The sequence below is a fragment of the Lacerta agilis genome, chromosome 6 (genome assembly GCF_009819535.1).
Source record: "Lacerta agilis isolate rLacAgi1 chromosome 6, rLacAgi1.pri, whole genome shotgun sequence".
In the NCBI taxonomy this organism is placed as follows: Eukaryota; Metazoa; Chordata; class Lepidosauria; order Squamata; family Lacertidae; genus Lacerta; species Lacerta agilis.
The window spans coordinates 58,926,509-58,941,380 of NC_046317.1; the positions used below are offsets into that span (position 1 = coordinate 58,926,509).

At 43.3% G+C, this 14,872-nt stretch overlaps 1 protein-coding gene across 2 annotated transcripts in view; it reads left to right on the forward strand.

Moving 5' to 3' along the window:
- The first annotated feature begins 2,908 nt into the window (after positions 1-2,908).
- Positions 2,909-14,872, forward strand: part of CAMK1G (calcium/calmodulin dependent protein kinase IG) — a 40,034-nt gene continuing 28,070 nt past the window's right edge. Inside the window, exon 1 of one of the 2 annotated variants that reach the window (XM_033152915.1) lies at positions 2,909-2,930. The gene's annotated coding sequence lies outside the window, so the exon portion shown is untranslated. Of the gene's footprint in view, positions 2,931-5,436; positions 5,655-14,872 lie in introns of those variants that run through there. The other variant, XM_033152914.1, reaches the window with a different exon arrangement.

Sequence of the window (14,872 nt, forward strand, 5' to 3'; positions counted from 1 at the left end):
TGGGTATGATCAGGCAGCCAGTGATGCAAAGGGTCTTTTGCAGAGAACAAATACCAGACAAAATAGTTGAGGTCACATGATAGAAGTTCATAAAATTATGCATGGCATGAAGAAAGTAGAGAGCAAAATGTTTTTCTCCCTAAACACAAAAACTCAGTGAAGCTCAATGTTGGAAGATTCAGGACAGCTAGAAGGGACTTCTTCACTCAGCGCATAGTTAAACTATGGAACTCACACCCACAGGAAGCAGTGATGGCCACCAACCTTGATTGTTTTTTAAAAAGGTTTGGACAAATTCGTGGAGGATAAGGCACCTGGGCAAAACCACAAAATGGCACCCCTGCTAGGGGAGAAAAGGTGAGTGAAGATCTATATCAAGTACAAGGGGAGACTAAAGCTCCTGTGGCGCCTGTGGATCCTTCCACCCGACGTCACCTCACCTTGCCTCATGGGTGGGCTGGCCTTGGATAAGTCTATCCTTGACTACTAGCCATGATGGCTATGCTCTGTCCCCACAGTTAGAAACAGTAATGCTTCTGAATAGCAGTTGCTGAAAATTACAAAAGGGGAGCGTGCACAAAACTTGGCCCTCCAGCTGTTTTGGGACTACAATTCCCATCATCCCTGACCACTGATCCTGTTAGCTAGGGATGATGGGAGTTGTAGTCCTAAAACAGCTGGAGGGCCAAGTTTGGCCATCACTGCCTTAGACAATACTGGGCTGGGTGGACCACAACATAATAAATGTTCTGACCTGTTTCCTGTAAGACAGCTTCCAACATTCCTAAGTAATCACAACTACAAAATTCAACACATTTAGAAGACTAAAATTAAACCCATCCACAGGAGGTTGAGCTCTATTCTAATTAATCTAGAAACAGGGTTTGGAGGATGAAATATCCTTCATCCAGCTTTGCAACTTGTGTCATGCACATAGTAAAGGTAAAGGCAGGGGCGTCGTAGGGTGGGAGCGGTGGGGGCGGGCCGCCCCTCGTGCCGCCCCTAGCGGGTGTGTGCAGTGCTGCTGCTCCCAGGGTGACGGAGGGAGCGGCGGCGCGTGGGGTGACAAGCGGCGGCCCCTCCCACCACTCCCACGCGCCACCGCTCCCTCTGTCACCCCGGGAGCAGCAGCGCTGCACGGATGGGGTGCTCGCTCGGCTGAGCGAGCACCCCGTTCCTGCAGCGCTGCTCCTCCCGGGGTGACCGGTGGTGCGTGGGGAGTGGTGGGAGGGGCCGCCGCATGTCATCCCCATGCACCGCCGCTCGCTCCATCACCGTGGGAGCAGCAGCGGCACACAGTGTGTGCGGTGCTGCTGCTCCCGGGACGACGGAACGAACGGCGGCACGTGGGGTGACAAGCGGCGGCCCCTCCCACCACTCCCACGCGCCGCCGCTCCGCTCCCTGCCCGCTGGGCTCAGGGAGCGGAGCCCGGGGCGAAAGGACAGGGACAGGCCAGCGAGGGGAATGACACCCCCCGCTGGCCGAACCCCTCTCCTTTCCCCGGGAGGGCTCCGCTCACGGAGCGCAGCGGGAGAGGGGCGGGCCAACTGGCCCGCACGGAGGCGTTGTTCCGTGCGCATGCGTCATGATGTCATGCGCATGGAGCGACGCCCCGCCCCCATGGGTGCTGCTGGGCTTGCCGCCCCTGGGTAAAGGGACTCCTGATCATTAGGTCCAGTTGTGTCCGACTCTGGGGTTGTGGCGCTCATCTCGCGTTACTGGCTGAGGGAGCCAGCGTACAGCTTCCAGGTCATGTGGCCAGCATGACTAAGCCGCTTCCAGCGAACCAGAGCAGCACACGGAAACGCCGTTTCCTTCCCACCGGAGTGGTACCTATTTATCTATTTGCACTTTGACGTGCTTTTGAACTGCTAGGTTGGCAGGAGCTGGGACCGAGCAACGGGAGCTCACCCCGTCATGGGGATTCAAACCACTGACCTTCTGATCAGCAAGCCCTAGGCTCTGTGGTTTAACCCACAGCACCACCCACGTTATGCACATATAAAACAGTAAATTGTCCATGCCAAAGCAGTGCCAGATTTAGGGGGATGCAGGCACTCTAGGAAGCTGAGGCAAGCAAGGGCCCACAGCGCAGCTCCCTCGCTAGCCAGGTGGAGCTCACTAGTTCTGGGAGGAGGGATGTAATTCCTCAGCTGGAGTAGGCTTGGAGCAGGTGAAGGTCACCTGCCTCATCAAGCCCAGGTGCTTCAATCAGCATGCAAAGTACGCAAAGGAAGCAGAGCCGAGGTGCTGGGTCTGCTCAACTGCCCATGTTGATGGACCTTGGCTAGGATGCTCCTGGACTTCTGCAGAACTTTGCTTTGGGTTTGACTATAGACTGCATCCTGACTTCTGGACTTCAGATGTGGCTACTTGGATTGACCCTGGACTGTGTTTCCTGACCTTTGGACTTTGCTTGTGTGGATTTAAACTCTAAACTCGACATACTGAGTTGCTGCCAGGTAGGCCAGGGGTTTGGGACACAACCTTACCACTCCAGATATTCAAATGCCTTTATATTTCATTAGGGTAATATTCAGGACTGCTTTTTTTGGAAGCCAGTGATGGAAATGAACTCAACTTATAAGTAACATCTTCGGTAGCTACCATTATTTTTCTTAGCAAGATGCTACAATTACTGAGAAAATCAGTCTGCCTCACAAACAGTGGAAGCATTGCTTAGAAAACCTATATTGATAAATGGAGAGTTAAGCCTTCCCCTTGTGACATTTCCCTGATTGAGAGCACCCTCCGGAAGCTACAATCAGCAAAACCTGGGAAAGATTAATACAGTATTGTTTCCCCTTAAATGCTGTATACTTGGGAGGCAACCTAGACTGAAGCAGGAAAAGTTAAATACAAATATAACAGAAATCCGAAGCAACTGGCAGGGTGAGATGGTGGTGCTTAACTGGCCTCCTGGCAGCAGGTAACAACTTTATTCCAAGAAGCCTTTGGGATCTGACTACTTTTAAGGAAAGGGCTTTTAAATAGTGCTGTGCTGTGTTTACTGTTTTTGCTATCTGTATTTTAATATGTTTTGAGGGTTTTGCATTATTTAAATTCCATTATAGTTTTGTTATTTTAAAACTATTTTTTTCTTTTTTTCTTTCTGTGTTTTATCCATGTTTGTTTTAATTTTTGTAAGGTAACTTGAGTCCCATTAAGGGAGGGGATGGTGAGTTATAATTTAACAATGGTGATGATGAAGATGATGATGATGAAGAAATTGAAACTGGAATCTGACAGTTGCACTCAAAAATGCATGGATGGTGAAGCTGGGTAGACAATTTTGTCAAATACTTTCCAGTTAGAAATTCTCTAGCTGTTCCGGATGAGCTTGAAGGAGCAATTCTTATTTTTATTTTAAAATAAAATTCTTTTCTGAGAAACTTTGACTCAACCTAGTGGTGCAGCAGTAAGACCACTAGCTCATTTGCAAAGCTAAGCAGGATCCAGTATAGATTGAAATTGGATGGGAGACTGTGTGTTGAGATTTCCTGCATTGCTGGAGCTTGGACTAGATGACCCGGGGGTCCCTTCCAACTCTTATGACTCAGCGATTCTATTATTCTAACATTAGGTAGAATCGCTATCAGAGAAGTGGTGTGCGGCATAGACTCCTTGAAGTCTACCCTGTATCCTCCTCTAGAGGGCAATATTTCTCCACACATTGAGAAAGCTAAGTGTGAGGCGGACAGAGGCACACATCAGATAATTTAAATTCCAAAAACTATCGATCTTCATTATAGCTCTGAGACATAGGTATAATGTATTAAGTGGCGAAGTGAAATTTATGTGGGCAATTCCATTTGTGTTTAAGTGGAATCCAGTCAGCTGCGTCTTTTTTAAAAAGTCACATTTGTGGCAAAACCTCATAGGCATCATTAAGATGAAGTGAGATGCACAAGCAAGTTATTTACACGAAGCTCTTTAGCATACTGGCTTGTGCTGAGGGGAAAAAAGAGATGTTCCCTGTTCATGTTATCACTGTCTTGCAGTAATGCAGGATTTTAAATACTAGGATGTAGGTCTGACACATGTGGAGCAATAACAAAAGGTGGTATTCAACCAGGTTCTACTCAGAGTAGAATTATAGAAATCTATGGACCTAACTTAACCCTGTTTATTAATTTCAGTGGGCTGACTCTGAGTACAACTTAGTTGAAAACTGACCACATGGTGCCTTTGAGAATGTTCCAAGTGCAATTCCTTCACCACTAGCTAACACCTACTGGCACCCTTTTGCATCTGCAGTTAGCATGCCAGACTTCAAAGGGCTAGAACAGGGGTCGGCAACCTAAGGCCCATGAGCCACAAGCGGCCCATGAGGGTCGTTTCACCGGCCGATGGACCCCCACCGCCCGCTCGGGGACCCCTGCCACAGAAGCTCCTGCAGCCAATGGGAAGCTGCGCACGCCTCCTCCGCACTGGAAGGAGCACCAGAAATAGTGTTTGCACATGTGCGCGCGCACACTCCGGCCCACCACGGCGTCTGTGGGACAGTGAACCCACCTAAGCCACAAAAACGTTGCCAACCCCTGGGCTAGAAATTCAGTATTGTGCTTGTGAGGTTGTTATTATTATTTATTAAATTTCTATACCGCCCTTCATCTGAGGATTCACAATGCATATATACATAACGTAGTAACGAAAACAATGCACCCACACCACACCCACCCCTGTTTAAAAGGCCATAGATGGTTTGATTAGCCAAAGGCCGGGGGGGGGGGAGGAATGTTTTTGCCTGGTGTCTATAAATATATGATGATGGCACCAGGCAAACTTCCCTGGAGAGAGCCTTCCACAAACAGGGAGCCACTGCAGAAATGGCCCCTTCTCGTGTTACTATTATGCAGAGCTCTCCTGGAGGAGGCACACAATGAAGGCCATCATGTCAGTTCGTGTGTGTGTGTGTGTGTGTGTGTGTAAAACTGGGGTGGGCTTCACAGAGGTGTCCACATCCCTTTTCTGTTACGAAAATCTTTCTTATGGCTCAGCTCTATAAACTTGGTGTCTTTGTGCTGGGACCTGATTTACCCCTCTTCATCTGATCCATCTGACCTTGGAGTTGACCACGAACAACCCTTCCACCTTGGCACTTCAGGCAGCCTCTGACCATGTGCAGAGCACCTCTGCAAAAAGCAGGCTCCAGAGGTTCGCTAGCAAATGTGGCAGAGCAATATTGGCTCTTCCCCACCTGCCAAGCAACTGGTGCTATTTCAGCTGCCTGAGAGCAACCAGTTCCTCACAATCAGGTGTTAAAAATAAGAGGACTTTTAAAAGGTAATGAGCTTCCTTTGGCAATGTGCCATTCTCGGGACCAGCTAAACCAATTGCTACTGGCATGCAGAAATATAAATTAATGACTGTTGCTATGTAGCTTGGAGTGTGCTGATGACAGGTATTCTGGAAATGTACAATTCCACTTTCATTGCTGTTTTAGAGGCACTCAGAGAAAGTGCATTCTGGTGCTCATTCACTCCCCTTTAAGAGCTGCCTAGCTACTATCTCATGAAAAGAGCCTCCTGCTTCCCTCCCCTTTAATCTCACTTTATTGTTAGCACAGTGCCTGCCTTTAATCCCTGCAGACCTGTAAGAGCAGAGCAGGCGAGTCAGAGAAGAGAAGTTGCTTCGTTTTTGCTCTTGAGGGGTAAGCCGATTCTATTTCCTTGACAACCATTTCTGTCTTGCACCTGTTTTGTCCAAAGTACGAGGGGGCATTTTGGCCAGGCTATTTCCAAGCTAGATTTGCCTCTGTGTCTTCATCATGAACATGCAGATTTTGTTGCTTGGCATCATACTTCACCTGATACTTCTATTCTGGGGGAACTTAAGCATGGGGTGCAGGGGATATACTTTGCAAACATTTGTGTTTATATGAAAATTAATAGAGAGATTTTGAATAGCCATTTCATTACTGTCAGCTTAATGTATTCCTTTGGCTTCAGTGGTGTTACCGCATAGCTCGTCATCCTTGTCTTCTAACATGTAATTAGCAAGGCTATATTAAGTTTCCCCTTCTTGTCCTGTTCTCTTAACAATGATTATGACTGCTAGAAGAGCTTGATTTGAGCCACACTGGAAATGAGCTGAATTATATAGTCAAATAGTTCCGATTACATGCATCATCTCTCTCTCTCTCTCTCTCTTTGGTTATACAGGCTGAGGTTAAGAGGCATGGTTTTGCCTTCCTTTGCATCTTAACTTTGTCTCTCAAGCAATGTTTCTGCAGTTTTTTTCTAATATATTATTAGGCAGCAGACCAAAGCAGATCTGCCAGTACCATAATATTTAAAAACCAAGCACAGGTTTTTTTTTCATATGAAGGTCGTAACACTTGTTCTTAGATTGTCATGGATGGCACATCATTCTGTGGATCAAAGAGAACAAAACAGGTCTAGCTTATATTTATCCGGGGGGGGGGGAGGTAATATTCCCCTTAGACTTAAATAATGCAACTTCTTTCTGCCTGCAAAGCAAATAGATCTCCTGGCTAAGATACAGAAGAGAGCAATTCAGCAACTCTGCATGTTCTTATTGTTGGGTGGCAAAAATATATGAAAGTGTGTGATGCTTTTTTTACCTGCTTAAGGCTCTCTAGGGAGCAGTTGTCTGGTTTTATAGAGCAAACTTTATACATTGTAAATCAAAGAGAGACACTTCTGTGCTTTACAAGATGTATGGCATACATAGTATGTGTCTGTTCTTCCTCTGACTTACAGGTCTCATCAGCAATGTATTGGAAGCCTTTCCCCTTCCCTTCTCTCATGTTTTTATTTCCATTCATCTTTCTTTCTTTTTGTGACAGAAGAGGATAATTTATGTTGTGGTTTTGAGCATGTGATTCCCCCCCCCCAATAGTATATATCAGTAGTCTTTAAGATTTAGACTGGATTTAAAGCAATTTAGTGGAAGCACGAAGCAGGTAGAGGGAATATTCACAACTATATGCACTTGTACTTATAGCTGTGCAAAGTTGCCTTGACATCACAAGTAAACAAAAGCTGTGAGCCCATCAATTATCATCTCCATAATCACAGAAGTTTGAAGAATGGGTTTTAATTTGAACTAGCCTCCAGCCCTTCAGCCCTTCACTTAAAAAAAAAAAAAAAAGTACAGGACTGGCCGGTATCGTGTAATTATCATCATCATCATTAAGGAGGGAGCTCCACTGAGTGCCATGGGATTTGGCTCCTAGAAGAAATGCAGTTATATACACTTATACTGTACGCAAGAGTAAGCCCCAATAAACTCAATAAGGTTTACTTCTTTAAAAAAAGCAAACATGCATGGCATCTGCTTGCAAAGCAAATCTCAGGAAAGAACTCCTAAATTAACACAACTAGAAATTCCAAAACTTTGTAAACGCTAGAGAAATCTGCAACAGAGTAAGTCGAGAGTTAGAGATCTCACCACTAAACTTTTAAGACATTGGTAAGCATGTATTTTTTCTTAAATTTCTGCATACTTGAAATGTTTCATTAGGTTATTTGAAGAGCCTGCACACACTAACCTCACGAAGCAGAGCAAAGAGAATCAACACTTTAAAATCTGCTTCTTCTGTTTTCATGTTACACAACAGATGGGTAGCCTACGGAGGGCAAACATCTGGAAAAGAAGGGGAAGTGGTAGAAGTTAGGTGCAAAGGGGGCATCTGTTCATCATGACTTTATATTTTAGCTTTGGGTTTCCCCCCTCCCCACAACCGATGAAGATGTTCGAACTGTGTACAGTGAACACATGGGAGGGATTGTGAGGATGGGCCCCCACTCTACATTTCTTCAGCTGAATGTCTGCAGGAGCATATGTGTGTACAATTTGTGTGTAGGGCGTTCTCTATTCAATTAGATAACACTGCTTTTCCAGAGTTCCTATTGTGCAGGTGAAGCTCTATGCAGGTTCAACTCTATACATGCAATCTATAGATCCTGTAGATTGAATTGAAAGTATGAAGACTGTTCTCCCACCCCACTGTGCATTCAGTGGAGCCAGTTTGAACATCTCCATGAAGTCCCCATCCCCAGAGTTGAATATAGTGTGACAGATGTATCATTCTACATCATGTCCTTCAATCTTTGGCTTTGTGCATGTTTTTTGTTTTGTGTGTGTGTGTGTGTGTGTGTGTGTGTGTGTGTGTTGCACTTAAATACACCACAGCTAACAGTAGGCCCAAATAAATGCATGTTCAAACATGGAGGATGATGGTGTCAAATTTAACCAACCTGGTGTGGAAGCTAAAGCCAGGGCAAGAACTCCTGCTAGTGCAACAGGGCTCCCCCAGCTTATCTCTCCACATGCACCCTCCAAATCTGCTCTGGAGGCTCCCCCCCCAAAAAAAAAAAACCAGAACCGCATTCAGAGGGGATATTGTTCCATCTGGCAAGCAAAAATGCTTACACTAACCTAATGCTCATAATAATGCCATGTGGTTTTTTGTTTTTTTGGGGGGGGGGGGTATTCTGCTTCATTAGTTTTTCTATGATGCTTCCCCACATTATTGCTATCCGGCAGAGCAACAGAGGTGGACAGCCCCCACAAACACATAAATTTGTAGTATGAAAAGTTACAGGATTTCAGGAGATGCTCTGAATTGAAATGGAGCAGCATGGCTGCCCCAGACCTTTGCAGGAGCAAATAGCACTGAAAGCAGGATCCGCATAGGACTGTTCCGAGGGCACCCCAAGCATAAATCATCGTGGATGTGCAATACAAAGGATGTCCAGAGGACCCTTAACTTTGGGAGGAAAAGCCCTTCAGTTTGTTTTTAGTGCCATGTTGAATTCCACCCAAAGCTTCCATCATACTACTTTAAGCTCCTTTTTAAAAAACTAAAAAGTCCTCCAACTGCAAGAGAGACTTGATGGTGCCCAAGCACCATTAATGAATGTAGCACATATTTGCAAAATGGTTGACAACAGAAATTTTTGATGGAATGGAAACTGAGATTCTCCCACATGACCTGCTATCACATACTAGGGTTGCCATATTTCAAAAAGTAAAATGCAGAAACAAAAGTTATTTTTGCCCAATGTTATTCAGCTTCTTTTGCAAAATCTCGGGGGGGAGGGCAGTTTCTGAGCCATTGGGGGGGAATGCCAAAATCATACATCTGGATGTTCCCAGACATTTCAGTGATTTTTCTGCCTAGGTACTGTTTGCAATGGCCGAATACTGGCTATGTCCAGGAAATTCCAGACATATGGCAACCCTCTCACATTCCATCACATGTTCGTTACTCATTTGTAATATCCATAAGGAGAATGAGGCATCAGGTGTGGACCTCCTAACTGTTCAAGGCACCATCAGCTTGGTTCACAGCTTCCCTGTTTGCATCCTGATGAGAGCGGCTTCGTGATTCCTCATGACACTGCAGTTCATTTCAGTGGCTTATTCAACCTATCTTTTGGAAGCTTAGCTTTCACATGGTGTCCATGTGAATTCACTGATCACAAGGTGAAGCATGCTGACTGGAACAGCTCAGCTGTATGTTTGATTTATGCTGTCTGCTGGCCAGTCAGCCTCCTCTACTGAATGACCTGAGAGGAGCAAACTTCCTGGTTCCCCATCCCATTTCTGGAGCAAGGACAGAATCATCACATTATCTGGAAAAGGTGTTATATACTAGAATGAAACTGTAACTTCAGGTGTGGCAGATTCTATTTTCATGCTTCTATTCTTGTGCTTCAGAAGTCTTGTCTAAAGTATAGAAAGGAATAATTTAGACTTTGTCATTTTATAACCCATCAGTTGTGCACCTAAAAAGGGTTGGGTTCTGATAAGAAATCTAATAGTTCAATCTCTTGAAAGCAACGTTCTAATGATTAATAAACTTAAGTAGTGACTTTGTTTTGAATATACTGCTTTGAGTACTGACATGATTGCTGAAAGTTTACTGCTGTTTTTTTCCTCAGAGTTGTTTAAACAATTTAAAGAAAGTCAGTTTTAAAAATTAGTTTCACCCAGTCTTCTTCATTTGTGGATTGCATGTCTACTGATAATGAAATTATAAAACTATACTCTTTATGCCCTATATTAGTCATACACTATAAAAGAAATATTAGCCAGGCTTTCCTGATGTTTCATGAGAATAGCAATAATAAAAAGGACATGCATATCTGTTTGAGAAGAGTTTGCAATCTTACATTGCAATTCTATGCAGGTTTACTTGGAGGTATAGTCTGAGTTTAATGGGAGTTAAGCTAAGTGAATATGAGGTGGTTCTGTACCTCAGTAGTAGAACATACACTTTGCTTCAGTAAAGTTATAAGTTCAATACAAGTATGAAACTTGTATGCAAGGAACAGACGGGACTATAACTTTTTAACCTTGTGTGCTAGGGTTTTTTGTTACTAGCAAGAAGTAACAAATTTGTTTGGCTTGGGTTTGACATGAGAGAGGCTTCAAACATGATACCCCCCCCTCACCTGGAGTCTCAAGTGGTACAACCCAGTTCATCACTTCAGGTGGTTCATTCTGCTATCTCATTCTTATGCACCTGTTGATCAGGTCTATGTTGGCCAGCCCAGAAAGAATTGCCAGGACTTTCTGGAAAATAACACTGTTCATTGTGCAGGCACTGCATTTTAATTTGTTAATGTACAATGTTGACAGTGCCAGATACAAGTTTTATATTTTTGCATTGAACCAACAAGTTATATTATTCTAAAGAAGTGCTGAACCAATTCAATCTTGCCCAAGAGCCAACAAATAAGAACAAAATACAGTACTGTATTGCATTCAAAGTGGCTCTTTGGCTCAGTACTGATTAAACTATTTGAGGAATGAACTATCAGATGACATTTACCCTCCACGTTCATTTGATCCTGTCAAAGTTCTTTTGATTAGGTGAACACTGACTTTTGCAATACAGTTCTGTGATGTTTTCAGGGTGAATAGGATTTTCTCTGAGTAGGATTGTGTCTTTAAAATCCAGGTTCCAAATATCTGAATTGCTTCAAACTTCAGTGACAGCAAAATTTCCAGTGACTATGTGGCTCAACCATGCAGTATTATAGTTTGTGGTGTTTCTTGTGCAAATTGTTAGGTATGTCAAGGACAATGCCAAATAAAACTAGACAGCTGCAAGTATTGACAATAAAGATTTCCCTTTTGAATCTGTCCATCAGCATGCAGATAACAGCCACAGAAAGCCATCTTTTACCAAGACTTGCAAGTTAACAGCTCACAGGGGAACATGCACACTTGCAAGTGGATAAAGGCCAACTCACATTTTGGCCTTTAAGGAGTTTGTAGACTGAAGCTGTCATTCTTTAGCAGCTGAGTCAATTTCTCTTTCAGTACACCTGAATTAACCTTTGAAACCCAATGCTGGGGCACTTGAAAATCATGTCACCCTATTAATTAAAGGTGGCAAATGCAGTTTCAGTAGGAATTGAAAATCTTAACTACCTGTCACAAGAACTGAACTTTTGGCTTCTTTAGCTATAGCTATTTCTCGCTGTTCAGAACGTTCCTTTTAACAAAAGATTCAATTAGGACTCCGGCAAATTCAGCTATGGGCCTGGAGGTTCTCCTCCTTGATTCTGAAAAGTGAGAAATGGAGTGTGCTTTAGTCCTTGAGGCAATATTGTTTTTAGCATCAATTCTCAGTCTTTGGTTCACAAAAAAGAGAGAAAGAGAATTCTCAAGTGCCTGCGCTTAATAGTGCTCTCAGAAATCTTTTTTAAGGACACTAACTTCTTAAGCAAAAGTATAACATTTTCTTGGTACATCTACATTTTCTGTTTATCATATAAGGTGCCATTTGTACTTATGGGCTCATTGACCCAGTGTGGTGATAGATTGCTAAGAAGGCCTGGATTCAATTCTCTACTGAGCTATGAAATTCCATGGATGACCATGGGCTTGTCATTCTCTTGTAGCCTAACCTTCCTCACAGGGTCATTATGAAGATTAAAAGAAAAAAGAATGGGACCACATATGCTGCTCTGAGCTCTTTTTGAGAAAGAGGGGGATTCTAATTATTCAATGGTTTATAGATCTAGGTTATAAGGAGGAGCATCTGTTTGCATTTCAAAATGTGCAGAATTCCCACATAAGTAGGTATATTGTAAACCCAGATGATACAGAAACCCCAGTTTTTATTGACTAGCAAACAATTATGTTTTGGGTTTTTTCAGATATCAGTGCAGGATACTCTAAAGCAGCCTTTGCCAATGCAGTCTTCACTGCCAGATGTCTTGGACTACAAATCCCATCACCCCCAGCCAGTATGTTCTGGTTGGGGCTGATGGGAGTTGCAGTCCCAAGACATCTGGAGGGCACCAGGTTGGCAAAGACTGCCCAAGGACATAGTTCTGAAATAGGTGCTGTCTAAGGAGAGCCAGTGTGATGTAATGGTTAACAGTGGTAGACTCATAATCTGGTGAACCGGGTTCACGTCTCCACTCCTCCACATGCAGCTGATGGGTGACCTGGGGCTAGTCACACTTCTTTGAAGTCTCTCAGTCCCACTCACCTCACAGAGTGTTTGTTATGGGGGAGGAAGGGAAAGGAGAATGTTAGCCGCTTTGAGACTCCTCCGGGTAGTGATAAAGTGGGATATCAAATCCAAACTACTACTACTACTACTACTACTACTACTACTACTACTCCTCCTCCTCCTCCTCCTCCTTCTTCTTCTTCTTCCTCGGAGGTTTCTAGTGGAGGCGCATCCACCTTCCTTGCTACTCACTCAGGTGGGTAAGGGCAAAAGAAGGCACAACTATTAAAAGTGCAGGAACCCTGCCTTATTTTTCACCTAGCTACCCTACTGATCTTTCAAAATACTATTGTTCGCCATTAAAAAAAATAATAATAGGTGCACCCACACTCATTATCCAAGGAATTGGTTAAGGAAAATACTGTTATCCAAATCCTGGCAAGGGTTCTTATGAAGAGTAAATGTCTTTCTTGGGTTTTATGTCCTCCCCCAGCCTCATGCCAAAGTAGTATTGTCTTGTGAATTCTCTTACTGCAGGGATGGAGAGCCTGTGGCCTTCAAGACGTCGTTGGACACCAACTCTCATAGGCTCAGCTGGTGCAGCCAATGTTCAGGGATGGTGATGGGAGTTGATGTCCAACAACATCTAGATATGTGTTACCCAGTCATATTCTAATGATTTGATACATTCTGGACCTTTTTGATCAGTTGGGCCACATAGCAATTTTTCGCTAACTTAATAAACTAAGCATTTGGGAGCATTCATGGCCAGTATCTTTATTTAATTCCTGCTTTGAATGGAAAGTGTTAACTGTGTCGAGTTAAGGTTTGTTTCCACTAATTCGTATCTTGGAATAATTGACGGGGGCATTAATTCGTGTGGCTGTAGAACTTGTCTGGTTTTCTGTGTGCTTGCTCTGAATTCCATTGGTAGGCTATTAAACTAAATGAGCGTAGTCGGAATGAGATCCTACATCTCTAAGAGCAACTATAAACTACCATCATTAGCATCTAAACTACTGTGTTAGCATCTAATATCCCAAAGCTTTCCATTTAAAATGAAGATGTGCAGGCAGCCACCCTAATAGAAATAACAGGCATAATCATTACGGTGCATTGTGATGGGATTGAAAGGGAACAGTTTCCATGTGATTATTTCCAAAATTGATTCAGTATGGTAATTGTAACATGTCCTGCTCTGTGCGTATAAACAATGAACAGGTTTAATATCTTTTGCAATGAGAATCCAACCTTGTCTATCACAGTGAATAATAGGACTCAGCCATTAATAGAAATTATGCTTGTGTTTCACATGTACATTTTTAGTAGCTCATTTCTTGAAGGATGTGCATCTTCAGTAAGAATTGTAGGCTCTCAACTCGACTAAGAATCAGCTCTCTTTAAAACTTTAGCTTTCAAAGTTGTGCTGAAACCCCTGCTTGGGTTTATTTTCGTCAAAACTTTCCAGAGCACAGCCTGAGTGTGTGATGCCTTCTTTCGGCCCTGAAGACAACTGCAGAAGAGGGTACCTCAAGAGCAAAACACCATTGTTGAATTCAGTAAGGGATGGACCTACTGCACTACTAAACTTCAAAGACCATCATTTTGTTCATCTTGATTGTGATAGGCACAATGGTAGATTGGCAAGCCTTAACTTTCAAATGTTTTGACAGTCAGTAGCAACAGCAAAATGCTTTCTCTAAAAAAAAAAAAAAAAATATTTTCTTTTCTTTTCTTTTCTTTTTTGGCTAATGTAGCTGAGTCTATAGACTTGTAAAACATCCCAGTAAATAATGTATGTGGTAGAGGAAAACTGTCTCTTCCTAAATGTACATTTTGTACCTTGCTGTGGCCAGTGAGTGTTCAATACCACAGCTACCTACCAATTCCTGGTTTAAAATATTGGTGTGTGATAGCTACAAGTAGTTCTTCACCATAACTAGGTGTTATCATGATAATTCACCTCATGCATTAGCAAAATGTCTTTTTCTTCCTTCATTGCAAGCACAATGAACCCTTTATGTCTGGTTAAAATTAACAAAAGTAAGTCCCAACTTGCAGGAATCCTGGGTTGAGAAATGCTGAAGACTGCTGGTTTACAAAACTTGTGAAAGTGAATTTGGCCATAGCCAATCTAATGTTATATTGGATATGGGAGACCAGCCATTAAAAAAAAATTGGAGACTCCTGCTCAAGAAGAATGACCTAGTATTCCTACACATTAAGTTCAGTGGCTGCGAAGCACAATCACTTAAAACAGAGGTGGGCATGCTTGAGGCTTGTGGGATCTACTGGATGTCTTTTGTTTACTAGATCCCAAAGATCCATCAGCTAGGCTTGAGCCATAGTGATGCAGGTGGGACACAGACAGGCTCTTTACACAGGCTCTGTGAATTGAAACACAAGAGAGGTTGTTTCCCATACTA